The 15,492-nt window shown below is 38.3% G+C and overlaps 1 protein-coding gene and 1 pseudogene across 1 annotated transcript in view; one reads left to right on the top strand and one right to left on the bottom strand.

The window, feature by feature from the left end:
• The window catches only part of Lrig2 (leucine rich repeats and immunoglobulin like domains 2), a 159,581-nt gene that overhangs the window by 106,993 nt on the left and 37,096 nt on the right, over positions 1-15,492 (bottom strand). The window lies entirely within an intron of this gene.
• LOC114096767 (ubiquitin-conjugating enzyme E2 D3-like) lies at positions 5,454-6,136 on the top strand (annotated as a pseudogene).

Genomic DNA, 15,492 nt, shown 5'->3' with positions numbered 1-15,492 from the left:
AATTTTTTTGGTATAACTCCATATCATTTATAACCACAAGAATGGGATCCTAATTAGAATAAGTTATACTCCGTATATGTGTAATCTATCAAAATATACTTTACTGTCATGTATGTATTAAAAGAACAAATTAAAAATTAAAAAAAAAAAAACAACATTAAAAGGGCTGGGCATGTGGGTTAAACACCCATGGGTTCAACCCACGGTTAAAAAAAAAAAAAATGTTGTGCCCGTACTTTATTTTGCATGCCACGGAAATGACCAAATTTCCTTGCAGGTATATTATTCTTTTTATAAACTTTCATCACCTCTTTCACTCTTGAAAAATCAGCCATAACCATTTTAAATAACTATAATTTATAGTTTCTATTTTAGTCGAAGTTTTCCTGAATTTCTGCAATCAGATTCTATCCAGAATTCTCATTTTTAACCAAAAACTAGTGTCTCAGAGCCCTGTAGAAAGAGACTGCACCAGATATTTTAGTGTTGACACTTCAAATACTCCTGCGTACTTTTGATGTCATATCTTCAACAACTCTTTTTGGCGGGGTACCAGCGATTGAATTCACGGGCACTAAGCCACTGAGCCACATCTCCAGCCTATTTTTTTTTTTGATAAAATATTATTTATTTTAGCCTATTGCATAAAAACAAAGTTGTACATTATTAGTAATATACCATGTTATGTTTTGATACTTGTATACATTGCACAATGTTTGAATCAGGTTAAACATATTTATGGCCTCAAACATCTGTCATTTCTTTGTGGGAGAAACTTTCAAAATCCTTTCTTCTAGCTTTTTGAAATACACAGTATATTCTTGCAGTAATAAAGTATTATGTATATTTTACCACTACAAAAAAAAGATCCATTTAAAACAAAAATAAACCCTTGTACATCTCCCAGAAAATCTTTTTTAATCCATTTATTTATTTATTTTTGCATTACAATTCTTAACACACCATTATACCATAATTTATCATATCTCTGAATATATATAAGGTATATTGACACTAAATTCACATATTCATACATGTATTTTGTATCAGATCTTTTTATTTTTGAGACAGAGTCTTGCTAAGTTGCTAAGGATCTTGCTAAATTGCTGAAGTTGACCTTGAACTTTCAATTCTCCTGTCTCAGCTTCCCAAATCGCTGGCATTACAGGTGCATGTCACTGTATCCAGCAAAAAGCAGTCATTTTTTAAATGACAAAAAAAAAATCTGTTTTGAATGAGTGTATTTCTATTTGTCTATATGTAGTTATGTCAACATTGAGAAAAAAATGGTTAACAATTAATTTGTTAAATTGATTACTGAGAGGAATAGGGAAGAGGTAGAGTCAAGAGAAAAAGGAAAAATAAAATAAGAACCACAGGATTTTTTGGTAAGTTCTATATGAGCCAATGATCTCACATCACAGGTAAAATGTCACATGCAGTCTTCATACTGTATCCAAATAAAGGACATAATAATCTCAATGTAACTTGTGCTGTTCAACCAAAGTTAGCATATTGTATGAATTTCTGCACACCACAATAATCCCCCATCAATTCTTGTTGATAAAAGAAATAAATTATTTTCCTCATTATAGGAAGAAAGGTTAAGAATCAGTCAAACCTGGGTTCTAGTTTCTTTCATCACCTATTTAGTTCTGTGGCCTTGGGCCCCAGTTTCCTTATCTGTGCAATGGGAATATCCTCAAGGATAGGAACTACATGCTAGGAAACTGTCCTTGAGGATAGGAACTACATGCTAGGAAACAGCATCTAGCAGAAACTAATAAATAATTCATGTTGTCATTGTTATTAAAGTTAGTATTTATTGTGAAAATTAGAACTTACCTTATTCAAGGCAATAAAAACAGGACCACCATCTTACCTGCCAGAAGTAACCACTGTGAACCTTTGAATGTTTGTGCATTAATTCAATGTGATCTGTTCTGAGGCTCTAAGCAACTCACCAAGACCCTGTTTCTAAATAAAATATTAAAAAGGGCTGGGGATGTGGCTCAGTGGTTAGTTGCCCCTGGGCTCAATCCCCAGTAGGTGGGCAGGGAGAACTACTTGCTGGATGTATATGTATATGTATTAGATTCACAGCCCACATAAGATAATATGTGTGTTTCTTTCTTAGTAAACACTGGTTGGCGAGGGTAATTCTATATTCATCCCATGAAGTTAATAGGAAATTCCTAGCATACGTCAGTTAGAGGATCTCCCTCCTACAAATAACTGAGGACGTGCAATTCCACCAATGAATCCCATTAGGTATGGGGAAAGAAATCAAAGGGAGGCGTGGGCCTGTGAACAGTACATCTTCAGGTACTGTTTATCTGCTTTTTTTTTTAATATATTATTTTGGGTTTCTTCCTGACAAAAATGATTGACCTGGCAAAAATTCATAGTAATTACTCAGGAGAAAGGAAAAAGAAGAAAGAAACAAACAAAAAATACATGTGTGTGGTTGGGGAGAAAAATCTAAGAACATGGTGTTGGTGGGAGAGAAGACTAAAAGTCTGTGGAAGACACACCCAAATGCTTTTGATGTTTGACCAATTATTATCTTATTATTCTTCCTGCCATAGATGCAGCTGCAATTTTTGTAACAGGATGTTTAAAAAGATTAAAGAGAAGCTGTAGTAGGGTTCTGAGGTGATAAGAGTTTCTAGAATATGTATTTATGGACGTTTAGACTATAAGTTCCTGTACATTCTGAGAATAAACCATCTATTTGTTTTTCTTTTTTTCAAAGAAAAAGTAAAATTTGTATTTCAATATGGCTGCTTCCTGCAGCCAGTGATATAGGAATAATAGAGGAAAGAGAGGTTGGAGGTGGTTCAATCCATGGCCCCTGCTGGTTCTTAATTAGCTTTGAGCTTCGGGTCCAAAATGTTTTATCTCTATATTATACAAGTGTTCGGAATTTATTTGGATTCCACCTGTTTATCACGAATGGGATTCATCTATTGTTCTAGAAGGAGAATTGTGTGGAATTTGTTACTACAATCTTCTAATATAAAGATGAAAGTAAAAAAACAAAACCACGTATTTTTTGCTAGAGGAGTTTGGAATTGAAGTTGGAATGAATTGAATTGATTCTGCGTTAGAAGAGTATGCCATAGTATCGTAAATTTAGAGAGTGAGTTCCTGGTTTTCAAGATTTTCTGTTTTATCTTACATCATAATTGGCAAAGACCATTAAAAAGGTCTTTGGGGCATATTCTCAAAATTACTGATGTTAGTCACGAATCACTTGCTTGTTAATTTCAATTCTTTCTCCTAGCAACCTAGGCTAATACTTTGTACGAACTTGCTCGATCACTCTCTGTATGTATACATGTGGGCATAATTTTTTCTTAGATTTTTTCTGTTTGCAAATTGGTTGTAGACAAGATGCTCCTTTCTTCTAAATAGTCAAGTGTATATTTCCTAAAAGCATTGGCATTCTCTTTCATGTCCACAGTACAATTATGAAAATAAGAAATTGATATTGATTCATATGTGCAAGGCCTAAGTTCAACCCTCAACACCACAAAGAGAAAGAAAGAGAAATCAATGATTTCTGCTTCAATAGCATTTTCTAGTCTACAGACCTCATTCAAATTTTTCTCAGGTGTCCCAGTAATGTCAACCATGGTAAAAGAAATTCCAGACCATACATTGCATTAAGTTGTCAAGTATCTTTAGTCCAAAATCTAAAATAGATTTTCTGCATTTTGTCTTTCATGACCTTGAAATATTTGAAGAGTTACAGACCAATGATTTTGTAGAATGTTCTCCAACTTGAGTTGTCTGATGCTTCTTCATGATTAGATTCAGGTTATGCATTCTTAGCAGGAATACCACAGAAGCGATGTGATCTGTACATAATATCTGGAGTTGATTTGTTCCATTACTGTTAAAGTTAATTCTGATGACTTGGTTAAAGTGATGCCTGCCAGGTTTCTCCACTTCAAAACTACTGTTTTTCTTTTTTTTCCCCCTCAATATTTATTTTTTAGTTGGGCACAACATCTTTATTTTATTTATTTATTTTTACGTGGTGCTGAGGATCAAACCTAGGGCCTTGCACGTACCAGGCAAGCGCTCTATCACTGAGCCACAACCCCAGCCCTAATTTTCTTTTTATAGTTAACAAATATCTTGTTATGAGATACTATGAGACTGTAAACATTCTGTTTCTCATCAAAATTTTATCCATTAATTTTATCATCCAATGATGTTTCTTAACTGAATCAATTATTACTATAGTAGTTGTCAAATACTATTTTTTTTTCTCTTTTTTTAAATTTTGAAACAGAGCTTTGCTAAGTTTCCAAGGCTGGCCTCAAACTTTTCTTCTTTTGGTACCTGGAATTGAACTCAGGAGCACTTAACCACTGAGCCACATCCCCAACCCTTTTGTTTTTATTTTGAGACAGGATCTCTCTAAGTTGCTGAAGCTGGCTTTGAACTTGTGATCCTCCTGCCTCAGCCTCCCAAACTCCTGGGATTACAGATGTATTCCATTGCACCTGGCTAACTTCAAACTCTTGATCCTCCTACCTCAGCCTTCTGAGTCACTGGGATACAGGTATGCCATCACACCCAGTCCAAATGTGATTTTATAATTCCATTTTTTTCTATATTTTTGGTGGCATTCTACTGTTAATAAAAACTTTATCTTCTTCATTTGCTTGAACATTTATTAATACCAGTATGAATTCATAGTCCTATTTTATTCAATGAATTGTAATCGCATGTGTGTGTGTGTATGTGTATGTGTGTGTGTGGTGTATGGTCTGGGGATTAAACCCAGGGGCATTCTATCCCTGAGTTACATCCCTAACCCTTTTAATTTTTTATTCTGAGACAGGTCTCACTAAGTTGTCCAGGCTGGCCTCAAACTTGGGATCCTCCTGCCTCAGCCTCCTGAGTAGCTGGGCTTACAGGTGTATGCCACCACTCCTAGTGTACAATCTATTGTTGACAGTATTTATTCTGATACTCAAATTGTCTCTAATGTGGACAGTGGAAGTCTCTTCAAACTGTTCCATATGTTCTCAAAATTCTTTGAGCCTCCTAATTTTATGAGACAATAGGCTTGTCTTGTACATTCCTAGCACCAAACCTGAACTCAAACTTTTCTCTTAAAAACTCTTGTTCCTCTAATGGACAATATTTAAAAAGATCTGGGTTCTAGGCTGAGACAGGAAGATCACACGTTCAAAGCCATACTCAATGTGTTGTGTGCCTGAGCCCGGTAGGGTCCAGGGAGACACCAGCTAGGTGCAGGGGAGGAGGCAGAAGCCACAACTTGAGAGAGGCCCCAGCCCCTCCGCACCTGTGTCTGCTACAGCCGGTGTGAGAAAAAGAGACAATCCTTCCCTACCACCCTGAAAATCAAGAGTTTGGGCAGAACCTTTTAGCCCACACCAAGATAGTAAGGAGCCAGATGAAAAGCACAGACTATGGTGCTGAAACGGATCAATAAGGAATTTGGTGATTTGGCCCTCCAGCACAATGTTCTGCAGGTCCAGTGGGGATGATATGTTTCATTGGCAAGCCACTGTTATTATGGTACCTAATAATAGCCCATATCAACATGGTATGTTCTTTTTTTTGGCGCGGGATGTGTGTGTGTGTGTGTGTGTGTGTGTTCTCACTGGAGTGAAATCAGGTGCATTCAACCACTAAGCCACATCTTCAGCCCTATTTTGTATTTTATTTAGAAACAGGGTCTCAGGTACTTAGTGCTGGCTTTTGCTGAGGCTGGCTTTGAACTCTCGACCCTCCTGCCTTAGCCTCTCGAGATGCTGGGATAACAGGTGTGCGCCACCATGCCCCCAGCGGTGTATTCTTTTTGACAATTCATTTTCCTACAGCAACACCTTCAAACCACCTAAGGTTGCATTTACAACAAGAATTTATCATCCAAATATTGACCGTAATGGCATCATTTATCTCAATATTCTAAAATTAGAATGGTCTCCTGCTTTAACTATTTCTAAAGTTCTTTTATCCATTTGTTCACTGCTATGTGATCCAAACCCAGATGACCCTTTAGTGCCAGAGATTGTACATATCTATAAAAGAGACAAGAGATAAGTACAACAGAATATCTCAGGAATGAACTCAGAATTATGCCATGTGACGCTATCTTAAAGTCAGAATAACCTGCATTATAGCTGGAATAAATTTTAAATTTACTGTTCTTTTTTTTAATTTTCTTATACAGTTGCTCGCCTACCAGACTTCATCTTCTTTATTTTTTGTTTATCTCCCTCCATTCATTCTCATGGTCATCTGAGAAGACTTGAGTTCTTCCAGCTTTGGACAAAAACTGCTTTTTTAGAAACTATAAAATAGTTACAAGAGAAAAGTTGCCCAAGATTCAGAATTTTTTTTTTTAAATGGAGCATGTGTGTTATGTGGCCAATGTCTTCACTCTAACTTGGTTATGAGACTAAACTATTCCTCACTGCTCTAACATGCAGAAGAAATCATCTGAGGGGGTGGGAGATGGATGCTTAGTTGTCACTTAAAAGAAAGCAGCATTATTCTAGCAGCATTCATTTTGTTTAAACCTTCCACTGTTAGAGACTTGAGGTTACATGATATGCTTTATTCTCATAATGATGTGGCAAAAGAACTGGTATTGAATTTATAGCATCAGCAGAACAGAAAATGTGATGTATTTTATGCATGTCAATAAAGGAATGACCTGTTCTTATTCTACAGAGAATGGAAATTGGAAGTCAAATACCCTCTGTGTTCCAAAATAGGGTCTCAAAACATTTTATAATTTTCGTTTAAATTGTTAGGAGGCTTAGAGCTATTAGTTAATCTATCTTCTAATACACTGTTTAATATAGCACTGAATAAATGAAGCAAGTTGTCAATGGATGAGTGATCAACTAATACCTCTGCTAGTTATTGATTTATTTTTCTTCAATAATATTGCATAAACAACAAAACAAAACAAAAAAATTCTACCTCAACAACTTAACAAGGCTTTGAGCAACTTTAGGAAACCCTATCTCAAACTTAAAAACTGGGTATGTAGCTCAGTGATTAGGCACCACCCTTGGGCTCAATCCCAGTACCCCCCCCCCAAAAAAAAAAAACCCCAAAATACAGGGTTTTAGGTGTGCCAATTTGTATAAGCTGTTATTGGGCACAATGGTATGACTGTAGTCCCAGCTATGAGGGAGGCTAAAGGAGGAGTATTACTTGAGTTTGGGAATTTCAAGATCGGTCTGGGCTGGACAAAGTGGCACATGCCTATAGCTAAGGAGGCCGAGGCAAGAGAATCTCAAGTTTGAGGCCAGCCTCAGCAACTTAGTGAGACCCTTTCTCAAAAAAAAAAAAAAGTACTGGGCTATTATTTTATGTAGGCCCTCTGAGTACAGGCTATTTCATAATCACAAACACACATGTGCACATGTACACACACTTAAAGAAACTATATACTTATAATGCACCCATAAAAAGCAAAGAAGCATCTCCTCCAAAAAAGAACTCACAGTGATATTCATAGGTTTTTGTTGTTGTTGTTTTTGTGGTGCTGGGGATCAATCCCAGGGCCTTGTGCATGCGAGGCAAGCAATCTACCAGCTGAGCTTTATCCCCAGCCCAATATACAGATCCAGCTCTGTAGAGTTCATTTTAGACTCCTCAATTTCCTATTTGCAACTCCCTTCCCTGACAGTCAGCTATCTGTAGAACTACACTCTTTTTTTTTTTTTAAGAGAGAGAGAGAGAAAGAGAGAGAATTTTTTTAATATTTATTTTTAGTTTTCGGCAGACACAACATCTTTGTTTGTATGTGGTGCTGAGGAGCGAACCCGGGCCGCATGCATGCCAGGCGAGCGCGCTACCGCTTGAGTCACATCCCCAGCCCCTAGAACTACACTCTTAACTCTTACTCCCAACAACCCTCTGACCCCTACAAGTACCTCATTTTTTCTCTGACTCACTTTAGTGCAGTCCCCAGTCATTTTGAGGCCAACCTGTGCACACATACTGGCGTTAGGTCCAAAGCACCCGGTGTCGTTGATGTCTGTGATATTCTTCTGGTGCTAATTTAGGTGCAGTGCTGCCCTGTTTCCTTTGGGGCCATGATGTTGGCTGCTTTGGGCTACGATGTCTTCAATACACATTTTAGCTTGCAAAAGCACCCTTCACCCAACTTTGCTCCACACCGTAACATGACCCATCTGAAAAGTCCTAATGTGTCAGAGGATTGTATAGAAACTACTCTTTTGGGTTTGACATGCCCTTTTAGTTCCCATTCCCTAAGATTCAAACATGAATTTGGTCTGTACCCACAATCTCTTTCCTCTTCCAACTTTGTCTCGTAAGTCTTCACTCCCCTTCAGATAAGCTCTTCGTAATCCTTCCTGTACACGAGATCTTGGCAGACAGGTCCTCCAGGCATGTCTGAATGCCAGAGTGTGTCAGCTCAAATTCTCAAATCACTTCCATCATGTTTGTTGCCCTCTTAGCTTGTCTGCATTAATAGTTGAATTTGGAAACACTTTTGAAGATAGAGGACTATACCATCGCAAGCACAAAAAAAGATTTCAAACCTAGTCCAAGGATTCAATCCAAGGAAAAGAACTTCTTTATGATCCCAAGGATTTGATCCAAGGAAAAGAATTCCTTCATGATCCTGAGAATTTGATCCAAATAAAAGAACTCCTTTATGATCCTCCTGATTAATAGAGAAAGAAGGCAGCCTGGAGAACTTTCAGTTTAAAGACTGTCCTGAGCCACATTTGACCACAATAACACTATTGTCCAGAAAGCCTCTTTTTAAGCAACATCAACAATGTTACATTATTCTCCGTGGTGCTAATTCATACCTAATATATCATTCCCTGATTTCTCTTGTTTCCAACTGTGTGCATTTGAGGGAGAACTGGCCAGGGTTAGCAACATACTCTTTGGCAATGAGACAAAGGATATTAATCTATTTGTACACAGAATAAGGCCAATACTTGCCAGCTGTGGTGGTGCACCCATATAATCCCAGTGATTCAGGAGGCTGAGACAAGTGGATTGCAAGTTCAAGGCCAACCTGGGCAGTTTAGTGAGACCCTGTCTCAAAATAAAAAATAAAAAAGACTTGGGATGTAGCTGAGTGGTAAAGCACCCCTGGGTTTAGTGCCAGTACAAATATAAAAAAAGAAAGAAAAAGAAGAAGAAGGCCAAGAATTGAAAATATAATTGGAGTCATTATATTTTCCCCTACCTGTTGAGCTCATTGCTTGCAGACTAGTTATATTTCAACATTTTTTTATTAGGCAGATACTTAGCAATATGCAATTACTTGAGATAAAAATCTTCTGATTACCCAAAAGATATATATACAAGAATACATGTAAGACAGATAATTCTGAAGTAAGGACAGAGCATATTAAGTCTTCAGCATTATAGATATTATGTCTATTATGTCTACTGAAATTGTTTTCTTTTCTAGAATATAAGTAAACTTCATGAAGAAGGAAGCTTTGTTTTGTTCATTACTCTCTCTCCAGTATCTAGAACATATGCCCAACACATAGTAGATAGTCAAAAATATTTGAACAAATGAAAATATTTTGTGACATAATAGGAAGAAATTAAAATTATTAAATGAAATCCTAAAGTAATTATTTCCAGACAATAGTAGGGAATATTAATACTAAGGAATACCTTGGCAAATGATTACTATTAATATATAATCCAAAGAATCAAAACTCCCCTCCATCTCCAGTAGTTCAAAGGCTGGTGAAAAAGACATCTTTCTAAGAACAGACCTACATCCCTAAATAAACATTTAACAATTTCATGTGGTTTGGGTGTAGCTAAGGGAGTAGCCTGTGATTGAAGATCCAAGAGGCACAGTTTAAAAGGAGATTAGGCCTGGTGCAATGGTGCATCCTGTAATCCCAGCTACTCAGGAGGATCAAAAGTTCAAGGCTAGCCTTGGCAACTTAGAGAAAACCTGTCTCAAAATAAAATAGAAAAGGGCTGAGGATGTGGTTCAGTGGCACAACACTTGCCTAGCATGTGTGATGCCCTGTGTTCAATCCCCAGTACCAAAAAAAAAAAAAAAAAAAAAGAGAGAGAGAGAGAGAGAAAAGAAAGAAAACCCAAAAGCAAAAGGAAAAATATCCATATGTTATAGGGCAATTAGGAAAATGTATATCTACCCTCTTGAGGGTTTTAGGTTCAGGGATCTCGAACCCAAATGCTTTCAGAAGACAGGATAGAAGCATAAATGGGTGAAGCAGCTGGATATAATGCAACAGGGAGGAGCTGAGATGGGGGTAAAATGGGAATTGTATGAACCTTCTAAAGACATTAAAAATCATTTAAAAACAGCGACAACAAAACACTGATCAAGTCTGTGGACTGAATTCCCTTCACATGCAGTTAGAGAGCTTTAGTTTAGATTTTATATTATCTCTGTGAGTTAACATTTGCCCATGAAAGTTGTGTGCATGTATGTGCATCTGTGTCAGTGTTCCAACAGTTATTGGCTGGACAATATTAAAAAGAAGGAGATGGGTTGGGCGTGGTGGCCCATGCCTGTAATCCCGTTGACTTGGGAGCCTGAAGCAGGAGGATTGCAAGTTTGAGCCCAGCCCCAGTAATTTAATTAATGAGGCCCTAAGCAACTTAGTGAGAATCTGTCTCAAAAAAATGGGGGTAAGGGTGGGTGGGGATGTGACTCAGTGGTTAAGCACCCTTGGCTTCAATTCCTAGTACCAAAAATAAATAAATAAATAAAATAATGAGGTGGAGTGGATAGAGCACTTGCATAGTATGTGTGAGGTCCGGGGGTTGAACCCCCAGTATGGCCAATATCACATCTCACAGGGTAAGGAGATTTAAATGGGGGTCACATTTGGAGAGCCCATGTACCCACCTGAACTCTTCTGTGGAATGAGGGCCAAAGGCAACAAGCTGTCTGATGCATTTATGGTTTTTTTGATTGAGTAACTCAGAGGTGAAGAATGAGCCACTAGACAAAGGAAGATGGAGTCCCTAGGAAAGGACAAACTCTGAGGGCAATGACTGGCGCTTTCTGGAGGTAGGTGGGTAATCACACAGCAGAGGTTAGAAAATGGCAGGGGCTGTTAGACCTGAGGGCAGATTAGAAAGATTGAATTGGGTTGTCCACAGGTAACCTAAGGGGAAGGATGTAATGACTTGTCTAGCTTTCCTGGGATGAACAGAAGGGTCATTAACAGGACTACCCTTAATACACTAAAACTTGGATGTACAATAAAAGATAAAGTTGATCAATGAGTATCGCTAATTTTATTCTGTTCTACTCTTATAGTGGTGGGGTGGCAGGAGACCCATTTTGCTGGCCTTCTTTTTTTGTTGTTTGTTTATTGGGAATTGATCCCAGGTGTACTTAACCACTGAGCCAGATCTCTAGCTCTTTTTTGTACTTTATTTAGAGATGGAGGTCTCATTGAGTTGCTTAGGGTCTCATTGAGTTGCTTAGGGCCTCACTAAGTTGCTGAGGCTGGCCTTGAACTCACAATTCTCCTGCCTCAGGCTCCCTAGCCACTGGGATTATAGGTGTGTGCCACCACTCCCAGCCTTTATAGAGTCTTTTGTGGGTGAAAGTTCACTAGGCTGAAACCATGGTAACATGAGAAGTTCAAGCATGGAATATGGACTTCAGTCTGGAAGCAGTGAGTCTATGTGGCCACGAGTTTTAGTTTCTAATTAATGAAATTAAGTGGAAGTCTTGATAGGACTTGTAGGAAGTCAGCTTAAATATAGCTCCTGTCTACCTAGCAAATGTACTATAAGTTATGCAACTGTAGCAGATTTTGTGTTCAGTTTAATTTCCTCCCCTCCCGACATCGTGAGTTTGTTAAGTTACTACAATTGTTCACCAAGCCTACACTACCTTTTCTGGGGAAGATATGGAGAATAAGCGGATGAAAGTGAAAAATATAGCCAGGTGCAGTGGTGCATGCTGTCATCCTTGTGGTTTGGGAGGCCGAAAGCAGGAGGATTGTGAGTTCAATGCCAGCCTTAGCAATTTAGTGAGGCCTTAAGCAACTTACTGAGACCCTGTCTCCAAATAAAATATAAAAAAGGACTGGGGATGTGGCTCAGTGGTTAAGCCACAACTACAAATCAAACAACAACAAAAACCTAAAAAATGTGCCCTCGTTCACATTCACTCTTCTGCTACAGCCATCACAGGGAACAATATCCTATGGGAGGGCAGAGCCCAGGTGTTTGGAATAGTGGCTTGCAATTAACTGAATGGGGACCCTTTATGGAGCCGATGAAGAGCATGTGATCGGCACCTAGGAAGAAAATACAATTTCCAACTAGTAGAAGGATAATTGAGAAGGGAAACCAATATCCCCCTCTATTTTCTTCTTCCTACACAGAATAAGGACAGGGTCAGGCAAATTCCAGCAGCAACCCTGTTAAGCCCTATTCTTTTGGTGTGCGGTTAAAATCATATAAGGAATATGCCCTCGATAATATGTTGGTAAAATGTCATAAGGAGGTGAGAGTTGACTATTTGTCCTTTTTTCTTTTCTTTCCTTCCTTCCTTCTTTTCTTTCTTTTTTCCTATACTAGGGACTGAACCCAGGACCTGGAACATTGTAGGCCAGTGCTCTACCACTCTATACCCCCAGCCCTTTATTTATGTTTTATTTTGAGATAGGACTTGCTAAATTGCCCAGGCTGGCTTTGAATTGATGATTCTCCTGCCTTGGCCTCATGAGTAGCTGGGATTACAGGTGTGAGCCACCAAGCCTGGTGACTCTTTGTTCTTTAAAAGTCTTCCCTCAGTCTAAAATAGCTTTGCACATCATTACTGTTAATAGAGTTTATAAGGCCATAGCTAAAATAATCCTATTTTCTGATATGTGCAGTGGTTCACACCTGTAATCCCAAATGACATGAGAGACTAAGGCAGGAGTATCATGAGTTTGAGGCCAGGGCAATTTAGCAGGACCCCGTCTCAAAATAAAATGAAAAGGGCTGGGGACGTGGTTCAAGGGTAGAACATCTCTGGGTTCAATTGCAAGTAAAGCAGAAATAAATAAATAAGTAAATAATCCTATTTTCCAAACTGAAAATTTCCTAAATTTCATGATGAACTGCAGAGTACAGAACTTGTGAGATTAAATATGTGAAATCTGGACCTTCCCAGATAAGTTAGGACAAATGATTGCCCTGGCCAATTCTCATAATGCAAACTCATAGGCATATAATTACCACTCTTGATATTGTGTTTAATATTGGCCTCTCCATACTTACAGGCTCATTTAGGGAAGGATTAATTTCATTTTTCTATCAGAGTTAAGATTGAAAAGTAAAGTTTGAATCAGGGCATGAGTCAGATTGTCTTTTTTAGCTCTGGTCCTGGGGATTGAATCCAGGGCCTTGCACATGTTAGTTAAGAGCTCTACCACTGAGCCATATCCCCAGCCCCTCTGGGTGGTTTTGATAGTAATATATATTTTTTTCTTCTGTTGTTTTTGTTTTTGATAGAAATCTTGAGGAGGCTAAGCATGGTGGCACACGCCTATGATCCCAGCTATGCGGGAGGCTGAGGCAGGAGAATCTCAGTTTGAGGCAAGTTTGAGGCCAGCCTGGGCAGTTTAGAGAAACTCTCTGTCTCAGGACCTGGAACATGGTAGGCCAGTGCTCTACCACTCTATACCCCCAGCCCTTTATTTATGTTTTAAATAAATAAAATATAATATTTTATCTCAAAATAAAAAAATAATGGAAGGACTGGGGATGTAGTTCAGTGGTAGAGTGTTTGTCTAGAATGTGCAAGGCCCCGGGTTTGATCCCCAATAACATGGTAGCATACACAAGATGAGCTTGAAAAATATTCTGAGAGGGAAGCCAAATTGTGTATCCCAGTTACGTGAAGGAAGCTAACAAAGACAAATTAAGATCTTGTTTTAAGAGTGAAAGCCTTATTCTACCTCAATATTTCTATTGTTTCAGCCTAGTGAACTTTCACCCACTTAAGACCTTCTTTGAACAGTCTGATCAAAAACAAGGTTTTAAATGTTTTTTTTTTTTTTTTTTTCTAGATTGTTTACTTACATCCAAACCTTTAAACAGGAGGCCAAATCTCAGTGGTCAGTTTCAAATAGGTTAAGTTTGGACTGAAGAGATTAAAAATTTTTTTATAACTTTCAAATAGACATGTGAATGATGCCAGTATGCTTGACTTTATCTACTCTTCTCAAGTATTCAAGTATTTCCTCTTTCCCAGGGAATATCGTAGGGTTGTAAAGAGAATGACTTTAGTGGGTAATCTTTACCCAATCCTGAAGTGAAGACTGCAGTTGTTTGGGTAGTGACCCACATATTCGGGTTGGCAGGGTGGTTCTGCAGGTGGGACTGGGAAGGAGAAGGTCTGGAAAGTCAGTACAACCATGATAAGTGTGCCTCTGTTCACATGGCACCTATCCTTGTGCATCACCCATGTAGGCTTATCTTCTGCTTTTTTCAGTATAGGATACAGGGTAAAGTTACAAGGTGAATGTGACTACAGTTCTTCCCTTGTAATGCTGTGAATTGAACCTAGGGCAAGAACTCTACCAGTCTACCAGTGAGCTACATCCCCAAACCCCAATTTCTGTCTTAAAATTTCTGGTTCTTAAGGGCTATGGTGGTGCCCACCTATAATCCCAGCCATTCAGGAGTTTGAGGCAGGGCAATTGCAAGTTCAAGGCCAGCGTCAGCAAATTAACAAGTCCCTAAGCAATTTAGTGAAAGCCTGTCTCCAAATAAAAAATAAAAAGAGCTGGGGATTGGGGATGTAGCTCAGTGGTAAAGTGCCCTGGGTTCAATCCCCAAAACCAAAAAAATAAAAAAGTCTAGTTCTTTGCTTCAGAATGTTTCTTTCCAGGCCTTCCCAGAGAAAACAAAGTTCAGGGTGCACATTTTGTCCACGTAGTCCTTTAGTATTTGAGGAATGATAAGAGAAGAATAAACAGTTTTTGGACAAAATGAATGGCAGAATAAAGAGAAAAGTCTTTGTAAAATTATGTTGGAAAAGAACATTTTGATATCAAACTTTGGGTGAAACTGTCAAATTAATTGATTTTTGTGTATTCATATTTGGATACTGTTTCCAGAACTCGCAAGTATTTGGAATACAGTCTGAGGCCTAGGTACAGGGTAAAGTTATAAAGAATGGATAGAAAAGCACTTGCACCTTGGTCCCTGGGGGGCTTAAGTTCCCTCACCTGGTCATTTAATTGTGTGTAAACTAAAGGGATCAAGTACATAAACCAGAGTTACTGATACAAGTATGCACACGAAATTATATGAACAGCAGACTATTCAGATGACCTAGAGGACAGCAGAACAGGCTGGAGCTATTTGGCCCAGTCAATAATCCTGAATATTATTGACAATGATAAAATAGCTAATACTCACTACTTACGAGTGCTTATTATGGTCTACTAGGCACTGTCCTATGTAGTAGGTACAAATATTACT

The sequence above is a fragment of the Marmota flaviventris genome, chromosome 10, assembly GCF_047511675.1.
Source record: "Marmota flaviventris isolate mMarFla1 chromosome 10, mMarFla1.hap1, whole genome shotgun sequence".
Taxonomy (NCBI): domain Eukaryota; kingdom Metazoa; phylum Chordata; class Mammalia; order Rodentia; family Sciuridae; genus Marmota; species Marmota flaviventris.
The sequence above is the reverse complement of the archived record's forward strand: the minus strand, read 5'-3'. Positions and strand labels throughout refer to the sequence as shown.